This window comes from Chelonia mydas, chromosome 10, assembly GCF_015237465.2.
Source record: "Chelonia mydas isolate rCheMyd1 chromosome 10, rCheMyd1.pri.v2, whole genome shotgun sequence".
Lineage (NCBI taxonomy): Eukaryota > Metazoa > Chordata > Testudines > Cheloniidae > Chelonia > Chelonia mydas.
In genome coordinates, this window is record NC_051250.2 from 14,661,444 (window position 1) to 14,673,445 (window position 12,002).

Here is a 12,002-nt window from a genome sequence, read left to right on the forward strand (position 1 = left end):
GCAAAAGCCTACTTTTCCATTTCTGTTTGAATGCTGGGCAAAGGGGTTCCAGGTGGTTATTTTATCCAAAATGATTTCCAACATCCCCGCTATCTATTTAATTCACTCTTGCCTCAAAGTTTTTATCTTTTTTGCTGTATTAAAAGAAAGAAGTCATCAAGATATGTGGCAGAAGGACATTTTGTAGCATTGCAAAATAAAAGTGAGAGCTGTTCCCGTGCTCACGGCTTCAATGGCAATAGACCCGTGGCTTTGTTTTCACTCTCGAGTCGACATGGCATCTGTCTTTCATAACTTATTGAAGACATCTCTCGAGATTTCCACTGGATCAGTTTTACTGCCAGTTCAGAACTCAGCCTCGTCACATTCTGTTTGGTAGACGAGAATTGCGTTGAGGCTCTTAGCACCAATCATGACTGGGTCTTTGGTCAAGGCCTCAGTGCAAATAATTAGTAGTAGTAACTGTACTATTACTACCCCTGCTTCTAATAATAGTCAATGGGCCAGCTTCCAGCCCCTGTTGTGGCCTATTTATGCTATTCCAGTGATGTAAAGAGGTTACACACCATGACCCATTGCAGAATTTCCCCAGTGCAACCATGACAGAACTGGTGTAGGCAGCTTTCTACTGCCCTCATGTGCAACACGCAGCTTAAGGACATGCTGACACAGGGTGGGAGATCTGTTGGGAGTTTGCAGAGGGGGAGCAGCCAGTTTACTTTGTGGTCCAGCTATTCTGGGCTCCAGAACAGCCCATATGTTGCCATACAAACTAATATAAATTAGAACTACTTCACCTTTCCCCCCGCCCCCCGCACCTCTTCTTTACTGTGTCAATCTGTCCCAATGCTCTCTTTCACTCTCTCTCTCTCTCTCATACCTAATTAAGGCAATGAGACACACAGCATTGAGGTGCAAGCTGGATACATGCCCAATGGACAAATGATGGTATTTGCAAACATTTTTAAATAAGCCATCAGGGGCTCATCTGGCAGAATGCTACTTAATCACTCACTGCTGCTGCTCCCAGAAAGCTTTGAGTCCTAAGGGGATCTGTACAAAATCTGAAGTTTGCACTTAGCCTGCATTTTTTTTCATTTGGCTTTTTCAGTCCTTCAACTACAGAGATCCAGTGCTTGAAATTAATGGCTTTATCAAGTCCATAATCAAGACACGAAACTTTGATGCTAACTGTTCCAGTGGGACATTAGAAGAACTTTTATCAAGACAGGAGCATCTGACTCAGCAGAGTCTTAATTCCAAAATTCTTGTAGTTATGCAATCAGTTCATGACAGAAGTGTACAATTTTACTGATTAGAAGAAGTCTGAAAGAACTGTTAGGTATAGGGAGTCATTCAGCAATATTTCAACAGTTATTCAAGGGCTTCTTGGACTTCCTCCTAATGTCAGTTTGCTCAACAGAAGAATGCAGTAGTCACAGTGGCTGCCATAATCCTGGATTCATAGATTTTTAAGGCCAGAAAAGACCATTGTGATCATCTAGTCTGATCTCCTCCTCATTACAAACCACAGACTTTTACCAAGTGATTTCTGCCCATTACTGCCCAATCAAGCCCATTACTTATAGCTGAGCTAGGGCATGATGGGTCAAATATTACAAAGCAATTGCTTTCCTCTGGATTTCTGGTAATAATTTCCATAGCTGCCACAATATCCTCATGTACACATTTTAGAAAAGTGAGCTAGAGATTTTTACTTATGTTTATAGCATGACCATCATCAATAGGAGCATGCAGAAGAGCTGCACAATCTAGTCCTCTTAATGTACATTCGTAAACAAGTTATTCTCAATTTTACTCCTTTTCAGAGAGTTTATGCGCCACTTAAATCCTATTTGAGGCCATAAGTGGGACTTAGGGGTGCCTGGGCCTTGTGAGAACTTCTCTGCACCAGGTTAAGCATCACCACCAAATATAATCAGTATAAACATCAGTTGTTACTCAGCACATTGACGGAAGCTCTGGTGGAAGCCCCATGATAAAACTTCACTAGGAATCTAAAGGGAGGGTTGGGATGATTTCCCTGTCTCTGGTGATGGTCACACCCTTTCTGACTACTACTACATCATCCCTAGGATGGCTTCTTCCGTCGCTAACAAAAGAACTTCTGTAGAGCAAATTTGTTGCCTGTAGAATACATCAGATATTTTTAGAGAGGAAGATATCCCTGTATTTCTCTGCTACAGGTCTCCCTCACATGTAAGATACACATTTACTTCAAATCGCATATAAGGCTATTCTACCAACAGACCCAGTTATTTTTAGTAACAAATGATACACATTTCCAGTAAAGTGCCCTTAATAGAAGTTTTGCAGGTTTGTGTTGCCGCCTCCTTCCTTGGTGACGGTTTATTGTTTAAATGAGAACACAAATGAACAGGTTCCACAGTCCCTCAACCCTGCTCTTTGCAAGATGACCCAGTGCATTTGCAGTACTGGGGATAGTCATAGATTTATAGGTCTAAAGATGACATTTTGGGGGAGCCCCTAGTTGAGATACTAGCTGTGTATCATTGGCTATAAAGCTCCAATGATATGCAATGTGTGATTGAAGATTTTGAAGACAACACGAAAAAAGTAGAGAAATTGCTATAAACCAAGAAAAGAAGAAAACACTTTCCCAGAAAGTGCACTTGTGGTAAAACTCAGCATGAGGGCTACATAGCTCTTAAACCCTTTGGATAACATAAATTACAACAGTTGCAATAGATAGGATTAAAATAATTAGATGTGATACAAACCCTCATGCTTCAGGCATAAGGCCAACCATTATTAACTGACATGGTTAGGGAAAAAACTTCCTCTATGGGCGGGTTAGTGCATAATTGTGGATGGTGGGGTTTCTTGCTCCTTCCTCTATAGCATCTCATAACAACCACTGTCTGAGACAGGATATCCGACTAGCTATTCCACTGGTCTGAGCTGAAATTGCAATTCTTTTGTCCTACATTCCTAAACTATTTATTTAACCTTGACTTATGCACAATGTTGATTACAAGGAGACAAAGTCAGTAAAGCAGAAGGAAAAAAGAACATTCAAGTGAATATGATCCTCATATCTAGTGAAGCCATAGTCGTATCAGGAAACATTGAATTCATGTTTTGGAGCTAGACTACCACTGAATACTGTACAGCAAAGGGAATTCCATTTGTTCAGTTTTACTAGTATCACTCTAAAATTATTAGTTACAAAAATACTAGGTACTGGAGATTCTGACTGCTCACCAAGGGATTTCTTGACAGAAAATTAAGATGAATATACTTTTAGGAAATTCCTTCTTTGAGGCAAGGAAGAGAGATTACAAATATGCATATAATACTCTACTAGAGCTTAGAAACATTTATCATTGGTGATGGACTTACATTGGCTGATGTCTTGTGTAACATAAAGTGTATTTCATCTCATCTCACCTCAGACCAGTTAGACCAACTCCAGATTATTTTAACAAGCAGGACTGAGAATCATTGTACAGTATTCAAACAGAATAAACTCTTTATGCTCCAATGAAGCAACAGTCATTTCTACCAGCTGAATATCTGGCCCATTATATCTGGGCCACTGTCCAAGTGTTCCAGTGGCCTATTTGGGAGCCATCCAACTCTTTGTATTCCAGGATGGAATATGTATAGAGAATAAGGAACATTAAAAGGTTCCTCCAAAGCAGATTTAGACAACCTCTTTAGTAATTTTTGAAGTAATCCTCACTGTCTATCAGACCGGGATGATGAACTTTCACTGATGAGAATGTTGTGATGGGTTGGACCCCTTAAGGTGCCACCTGATGTGCTGGGATATCACTGAAACCACCTGTTCTGCCTGCCAGGGCACCTTTTTTACCTGTCTTGCTGAGCCAGGCTATTAAGCTGCCTCCAGCGCCATCAGAGGCAGGGCCACACCCAACTGCAGAACAACACAGATACTGAGATCAGCTCTGAGAAGCCTCAGCTTAAGGGACTTGTCCCAGCACCCAGGTGTCCACCTCCTTTGGAGTGCAGTCCCAAAGGTATATTATGAAATTCACCTCTTCCCTCAATGTGGAGGAAGGTATGCACAGCCTCTTCCCTCCTCCCCCCTACCCCAAATATTATGAATTGGACAAATGGGGTTATATTATAAACAAGAAATAAGTTTATTAACTACAAAAGGTGAATTTTAAGTGGTTAAAGAGGTAGCAAACAGAACAAAGCAGATTAACTAAGCCAATAAAACAAAACATGCATACTAAACTTGTTTCACTAAAGAAATAGGTTACAAATAGTAATTTCTCATCCTAAATATTGTCATAGATAGATTACAGAAGTCTTGAAAGGCAGCTGCACTGGCCTGCAGCTTGAGACTTCAGGTATTTCCACTCACAGACTGGACACCCTCTCAGCCTGGGTTCAACCCTTCTCCCCTCAGTTCAGTTCCTGCTTACAGGTGTTTTTCAGTGTTTCTTTGGGTTGGGAGGCAGAGGAGACCCACGATGATGTCACTCCCCTGCCTTGTATGGCTCTTGTGTATGGCTGGAACCCTTTGTCTCCCAGTGGAAGAACACTGGCATTCCAAGGGGTGGGTCCAGTACCAGCTGACTCAGACCATGTCTCTGCAGGGCTCTGGCAGCCATTACTCATAGACTGTCTGGAGCGTCCACAGGAAAACTAAGCTCTTTCACAGGCCATTGTCTTTGCTAATGGGCCATTTGTCCTGTCTAGCTTTTCCATTGTTGTACCTGATGGGCTAGCTGCACCCTGATGGGCTAGTTGGGAGACACCCAAAGTAACACATTTGAAATACAGATACATAGTCAGTATTCCTAACTTCAAATACAGAAATGATACAGGCATACAAATTGGATAATTACATTCAGTAAATCATAACCTTTCCAATTATATCTTACATGAGCCATCTTGCAAACAGTACATCTCATTTATGTCATTCATATCAGCATATTTTCATAAAGAATATGGAGTGAAAGGTCACAAATGTCACTATTTCTGAGATGCTGATGCTACCTAGGGTCAATGAGATGGCTGATGATGATTTGCCTAACACTTTTCTCCTTTCACAGGATCTCGTTCCCCTCTCCTTTCCTTTTTCTCACCTTCATCTCCATGCATTTTCTTAGAGAAATTAGTTAAAAGATTTTGATAGTCTGAACAGACAGCCAATCTGCAGCTGGTGTAAACTGACATAATTTTAATGGAGTGATGTTAATTTACTCCATCTGGAAAATCTAGCTGATATGTTTAGCGGGAGATATTTGGGAAATTAAACTTCTTTTAAGGCAGTAGTGATATTTTACATTAAACAGGTTGAGAAGTGGTAGCGGCAGTGGTAATTTTTCACATGAAAGGCACTATTCTTTGGGTGTGTTCCTTTGGGACTTTTCATATGAAGAACGCACATCCCATGTGGCTTACCTTGAAGATCAAAAACATTCACATAAATGTGGTTTAAGGGAGACACCAGTAAAGAGATCTGGACTCCTTAATTAATCACTCTGTTTTCCAAGCCTTCTCATTTGTTTCCTCCCCTCTTCCATCTAGATTTCCTAAAACACTTGACAGATAAAGATGAAGGAGAGTTAAGATGTTAGTAGATGTGCTGTGACCAGTGCCTATCCCGCTGAGCAGAGTTATCGGATTGTTACCTTGTTCTTTCTACATTTGCTAGCTGCATTCACCTCTTGCCTCCTGTCTTATAATTAGATTGTAAACTCTTCAGGGTAGGGATGCTCTTTTGTTGATGTTTGCATAGTACCTAACGCAACATGGCTACTGCAATACAAAAAATAATATACAGCTCCACATACGGCAGGCTCTAAGGCTTACATTCCTCTTATCTCTGCTTGCAAAGTGATCAGAATCCTAACAGCAGGGGTGGGAGGTGGACAAGACATCCATTCAGGCTTTTCCATCTAATTTCATTGAGTCTATTAAGGCAAGGGGTAACATTTTCAAGCTCATAAGACATTTAGGCAAAAGTCTTACTTTCAAAAATGACTTAGGCACCTAAGGCGCTTAGAAGCTTTTGAAAATTTTAACAGAGGCCTAGAAAGTGCAGAATGTAGAATCTCCTTTTCGAGTTATAACCACTAGAATCAATTAAGATTATCAGAAAATATGTATATAGTGCATTAAATTAAGATAGCATTTCACAAATATTTGAATAAGTCATGTTCAGGCAAAGCCATCTACCTAAACATTGCCAATACTGTAGAATTTTCCATATACGTGAATACAGAGAACATCAATACTACCCAAAAGGGGCATTCCCGCCCCTCCACTGTTTGTAACCCTTTCTGATCTCACTAATTTTTCTCCATGAGTTAATGTTGCCACTGTTGCTAAGAGGAGACTTCACCAAGTTTAGAAGGCATACAATAGCCAAAAAGAAAGTCTGTAAAGGATCATAGACTTCACTCAATTAAAGCAGTGCAACTTTATGGGTAACATCCTGGCCTCGCAGAAGTCAATGGGAGTTTTGCCGTTGACTTGAAAGGGGACAGGATTTCACCCCTATGCATTGAGAGCTTCAGGAAACTCTGCAGCACTGTCAATTTTTTTAAAAAATTGAGTCTAGTCCCAAGAAGGTAATGCATGCAGATGATATGAGCCACCAGGGATCAAGACTTACAGATGAGTTAACTGATTTGGACTACATGACTGCATAGGGGTAAGTTATCCATCTTTATCTATGATGATCAGATAAAGCTAGCTCATTCCCACAACAATGCCTTCTAGTCCAGACCCAGCATTTAGAGAGGCAGAGCTAAGTGAAGAAGCATTTCTGGTAATAGAGTTCACTCTGTGCACTGCACAGATTCCAGTCCCAATCACAATAAGGGGCAATCAAATCTTTATTCAGAGCCCCATTTATAAATCAAGAGCCTGGGTTGCCACAATTCAATCTAAATTGGACCTTTCTTTGGAGGATCAGGTAAGTTAGAAAGTGCTCTTGCTTACCTGGGCAGATGGAGTAATGTTGTTTGTGTGTCCTCCTCCAAGCACGTGTCTTCAGGAAGGACTACCATGCTGTGCCAGCCTCTGAGCAGAAATGGGGAGAAACCAAATGATGCTCTAAAGCAGCCTATGAGGGAAAAAAATCACAAAAGAATTAATACATGTGGAGCTGAATACCTCACCGACTTGTCCTGTTGGAGGTGGTTGGTTGCTCTGTGTAGGACTACTGTAATAATAAATATTAAATGAGTCTATATTGACCCTTTCCTCCTGAAGAATCCCAAAGCACTCAAGTGCTACAAACAAGGATCCAACCATGGAACTCAGCCATTTATGAGGACAGCACAACACTATACAACAGCTTCTTAGGGCACTACTAACACAACAGGAAACTGGGGAAATCACAAGAGGACCAGTAGAAACCAACTACAAACTTCATAGCGGTGTCACTTATTTTTGACCCCTGGCAGGCTTCGGTTATTTATTCACCAAAAGCTAAGGTAGGAGACTGGAGCTTTCTCATTTAGTTTACCTAGGACATGAGTGGAGGGAAACAGCTGGTCGCCATGAGCATTTGGTTCTAGCAAATTCCTCATCCTTTAGATTGCTACTGTGGCTGACCCTGGCCTATACTGAGGGGACTGAAGTGATGAGTAACTGTTCCTTTTACTTTCCCTTCCTCCTCTAATATTAAAGGGGTTTAAAATGCTGGGGGTGGGGGGAATGAGAGCACAGTCATAAACTTTTTAAAACAGAATCATATTCTCAACCATTAAACACTCGCTTTATTACGAGTTGAGTGTGGGTCAGGTTCAGGTGGGCTTTGGCCAGCCACCACAAGGTGATGGAACAAGAGGGAGCCAAAAAGTCATCAGACTTTGAATCAATGAAACAAAATGTTTTTTTGTTTATTTAAGATGTTCTTATTCATCTGAATAAATGTTAGACAGCATAGGAATCACAGAATTCAGATCTTGATCCAGACTTGCTCCAGTTCAGGGCTCTTTACAGGTTTGGGGTCAGCCTCATCTGTAGAGTGAAAGAGGCGAGAAAGGAAAAAGGAGAAAGGTTTGAAGCAGAGAGGACAGCGATCAAGGTAGGAGCAAAGAATGGAAAAGTAATAGATAGAAAAAAGGGGACAGAAGAAGGAGGGAAAATACAGGGCAATAAATGGAAGAGGAGAATGGAGGGAAATGAATGAGGAAACTGAAGATTGGTTGAGGGAGGAGCCAACCCCCTCTTTTCCAACTTGTTCTGTAGAGCTACCCAATGAACCTAGCTTCACACGTTTGTGGAGCTTCAGTAATTCTGCCTGCAGAGTAGATATATCCTCCATTCCCAGTCCTAATTCAGGTTTTCCACACAGACCAACATGGCAGCTTAATACAGCCTTATTGGAGTGCACAGAGAAGATGGGGGTGGGGGTTGTTTTGCGGGTTTTTTTTAAATTTTGTACTGCAAAGTCAATAAGATTTCACAGTGAGTAACTTAGCCAAAGGCAATGGTTCAGCTGCAGTGTGCATGTTCTTTCTGTACCCCCGTCTTTGATTCAAGAGAAAACTAGGCCAGTAAAAACTTAGTTTTAGTACCTGGGCATTCTCCCATTAATATTTGTGTGTCTCCTATATCATTTGATGATCAGGGAGCAGAACACAAAAGTTTCAAAGTCAGGAGAGAGACACTTAATAAAAGTGCTCAGTTTATATATAGCTGTCTGCCTTATTCCCCCTCTCTGCTCTATTTTGGCAGCTCAGGCATTTGTTAAACACTGGGGGCTAGATTCCCCAAAAGATGGAAGGGATGTAATTTTGCACGAGTGCAGGGAGGGGAGGTGGGATCCATAGTTTAGTCAGAGAAGCACCCTACACGTCTTTAGGGTACTGACATCCGATTTATGCCATGGTCCAAAGGTTTAAGGAAGGAAACCAGACAATGGAGGGAAGTGATGAACATTCATCGACTTCCACATGCATTTAAACCCATGTTGTTGCATAATGTACGAAGATCAGAGAATTATAGAAGTTAGACATTAAAGAAGACTTAGCAGACCATCTCTGCTGGAATTTATCCATTCTCTATAACCAAGCTAATTTTAACATGTGCATTTCTCCCTGAGCAATTTTAAATCTTCCGTTAGGAGGCTTTTAGCAGCACTTCACTCACATTTCATGCATGTCCAACCACATGCACACAACGTCTACAAAGCCCATCCAAGGGATGAAAATGTCAGAGCAAGGGGAATGCCACTGGAAAAAACAGGGCCTTTTTTATTTGACTGAACTGCTGAGAATCTGAAACACACTTTTATTGCAGCACAGTAAAAACCTAGTGACAGATGGTATTAATCAGTTAAAAATAAATCTTTTATGCAACCAGCTTTTACATTCATTCAACAAATCATTAAATCTATAATATTTTGTGTGCATGTTGTGCATTACGAAACAACAACTGCAGTACATTTTTCTTAACCCATTAACATTCACCTACAGTCACTGCTAGATATAATAGGTGAAATCCTGGCCCCATCTAAATCAATGGCAAAACTCCTACTTCAGTGGGTCAGGATTTTACCCACTGTAATAGAGGTAGCTAGTAGAGATGCTCTTGATCCAGAATTCCAGATTCAAAACATCCCCAGAACTTGAAGATGTTCAGACTGGAATCTGAACTTTAGTCTAGTTGCTAGGTATTAGTTTTCCAGGTCATCCCCTTTGCATCCCCAGTGACTGTTTATGGTGGCATCTTATTGAGTGATGTGCATCTTAACGTGGTGTTTCTTTGTGTATCTTTGATTTAGGAGTGAGTTCAGCTCTACAACCAAACAAATAAAAGTCAATGTACTTAATTTACTTATTCCATTTGGGCCTGCAGTTAGCAGCCTTAGACCCAGACCCCTTTAACATGTAATAATGTAAATTAAGTGTTCCTGATGATGGTATCACATGCATTTAGAAAGCATGTTTTTCATGAGATGCCTTCATGGGTGGATGTAGATAACACGCTGTCTATGGAGACAATTTTCTTCTTCTAATACTGCAACATAATCGTTGGAATAGGGTGCAATTAACCGAGGAGAGGAGATGAATGGAGTAAGTCAAGGATAAGGCCCCCAATCAAAATTCTGCTCTGCTTCCTGTGCCACATACTGCTCTCAATCCCTGTGCACAATTCCTGTTTACATCAAAGGGAGTTGACAGAGGCAATCAAGGGCAAAAAGTGACCCTATTTAAAATATTAATAATTAGGGTCACGCTTTAAGCCAAATGCATGTTAATGAAACAGGATGCTTAAAACAGATGCCTCTCCCCATAAAAGAATTCTATACGTAGCAGATACCACTTGCAAGAAAGTAGTAAATGCAATTTAATCTGACTGTGGTAGCATGAAACTGCCAGCTGAAAAAACAAGATTCCAGACCTTTAAAATAAATTAACACCTTTCCAGGTAGCTAAAGAGTGCAAATGCTCATGATTAGAATTAAGTGGTATGTAAGTGCATGCGTGCTGTTCTTCTGACAGTTTCTTCCTCATTTATCTATTATCAGAAGGGTAGCAGTATCCACAAAAACAACGAGGAGTCCAGTGGCACCTTAAAGACTAACCAATTTATTTGGGCATAAGCTTTCGTGGGTAAAAAGCCCACTTCTTCAGATGCATGGACTCATTTATCTATAATTATTATACACTTTTGCTGGCACTCCCTCTTAGTTTAGCACTTGACACAATCATGCTCAAAATCTCCCTCTGAAACAGGAAGGTCCTTTGTTTCCCCGCTGCCCCTCTTTCTTCCAATCATTGTATGAAAGTCAGACTGCGATTATCCCAGGGCTGCATTCAACAGAAGAGTTGCACGGCCTTCCCCATGGATGGAGAGCAAGACCTTGTACAATAGCCCCAAATCTCACTGTCATTCCCCTCTTCACAGCGAACATTAGTGTAATTAGATCCACATGAGGACTTACCTGATAAGTCAGTTGCCTAAATAAACCACTGCTACATTTGTGCCATACCCAGATCTCGTTAGCGAGTATCCGCAACCAAGCAATCTAAAGCAGTCATTGCAGGCGCTAGTTACTCCACCATTGCATTAAGGCTGCAAACACCAAAGAGAGAGAGAGGTGGTGTAAGCGGTGTACTTAGATTGTAAATTCTTTGGGGCAGGGACCATCCCTCTGCTCAGTGCTTGAACAGCATCTTGTGTAATGGGGTCCTAAGCACAATAATACAAATCTGCAATACAAATAATAATTAATACATAGGCAGAATGGGATGAAATTGAGAAAAAGGAAACATTTGACTAAATGCAGGAAAAGTCTCAGTAATTAGATCAATTACATTATGTAATAACCTCCCAAAGGAAGTGGTGGGAGGCCCACCACTTGAGACATTTAAAATTAGACTAAACAAAACATCAGGAAAAATTACAATGAAGAGAATCACCCTGCCGTGGAAAGGAGATGGACTGCATGACCCAAGACCCCTTATTTCCCATCTTCTAGTTCTCGTCCTGTGTGACCATTCCTTAAGTGAAAGAGCTAGATATCCAAACAAACACTAAACTATTACAGTTTCATAGCACTGTGATTGAGTTCTACCACTAGACCAGTCATTCCACACTGTTGCTCTCTTTTCGTCCAGCCCCGAACTGCTAAACATTTCACATTTCGCTAAATGTGTGGTTATAGGAAAGAGCACAGATGTTGTGCTTTATTGATGAGCCATCGTGAAAGCATGACATTTGCAGAAATATTTGGGCATAACATAAAAAAAAGGCTCAGTTCAGGTAAGGACCAAAATGACATATGTATGCCAAACCTCTTCAAAGAAGTAGTCAGACTGCAAGTCTGAATAAGGTTTCTACCTAAGTTCTCTCTAAGCTGCGCGGCTGCCCAGCAGTCTATCAAGTGCCGTGCACTTCAGGTGCCCCTCCCACCACTGCCACACTGTTCTTGCCCTCTGCCTTGGAGCCCCTGAGCAGCTGCTCCCAGGAGCCTACTGCTTGCTGTGCAAAGCAAGAGAAGGGAGAGGGGGCACTGA

At 41.2% G+C, this 12,002-nt stretch overlaps 1 long non-coding RNA gene across 1 annotated transcript; it reads right to left on the reverse strand.

Annotated features, from left to right (window-relative positions):
* Positions 1-4,898: 4,898 nt before the first annotated feature.
* Positions 4,899-11,059, reverse strand: LOC114020739. Its single transcript, XR_005227199.2, has 4 exons — positions 10,928-11,059; positions 6,970-7,093; positions 5,655-5,781; positions 4,899-5,563 (listed from the first exon to the last, which is right to left on the reverse strand). It is a non-coding gene; the product is annotated as an uncharacterized LOC114020739 (long non-coding RNA).
* Between the last annotated feature and the right edge of the window lie 943 nt (positions 11,060-12,002).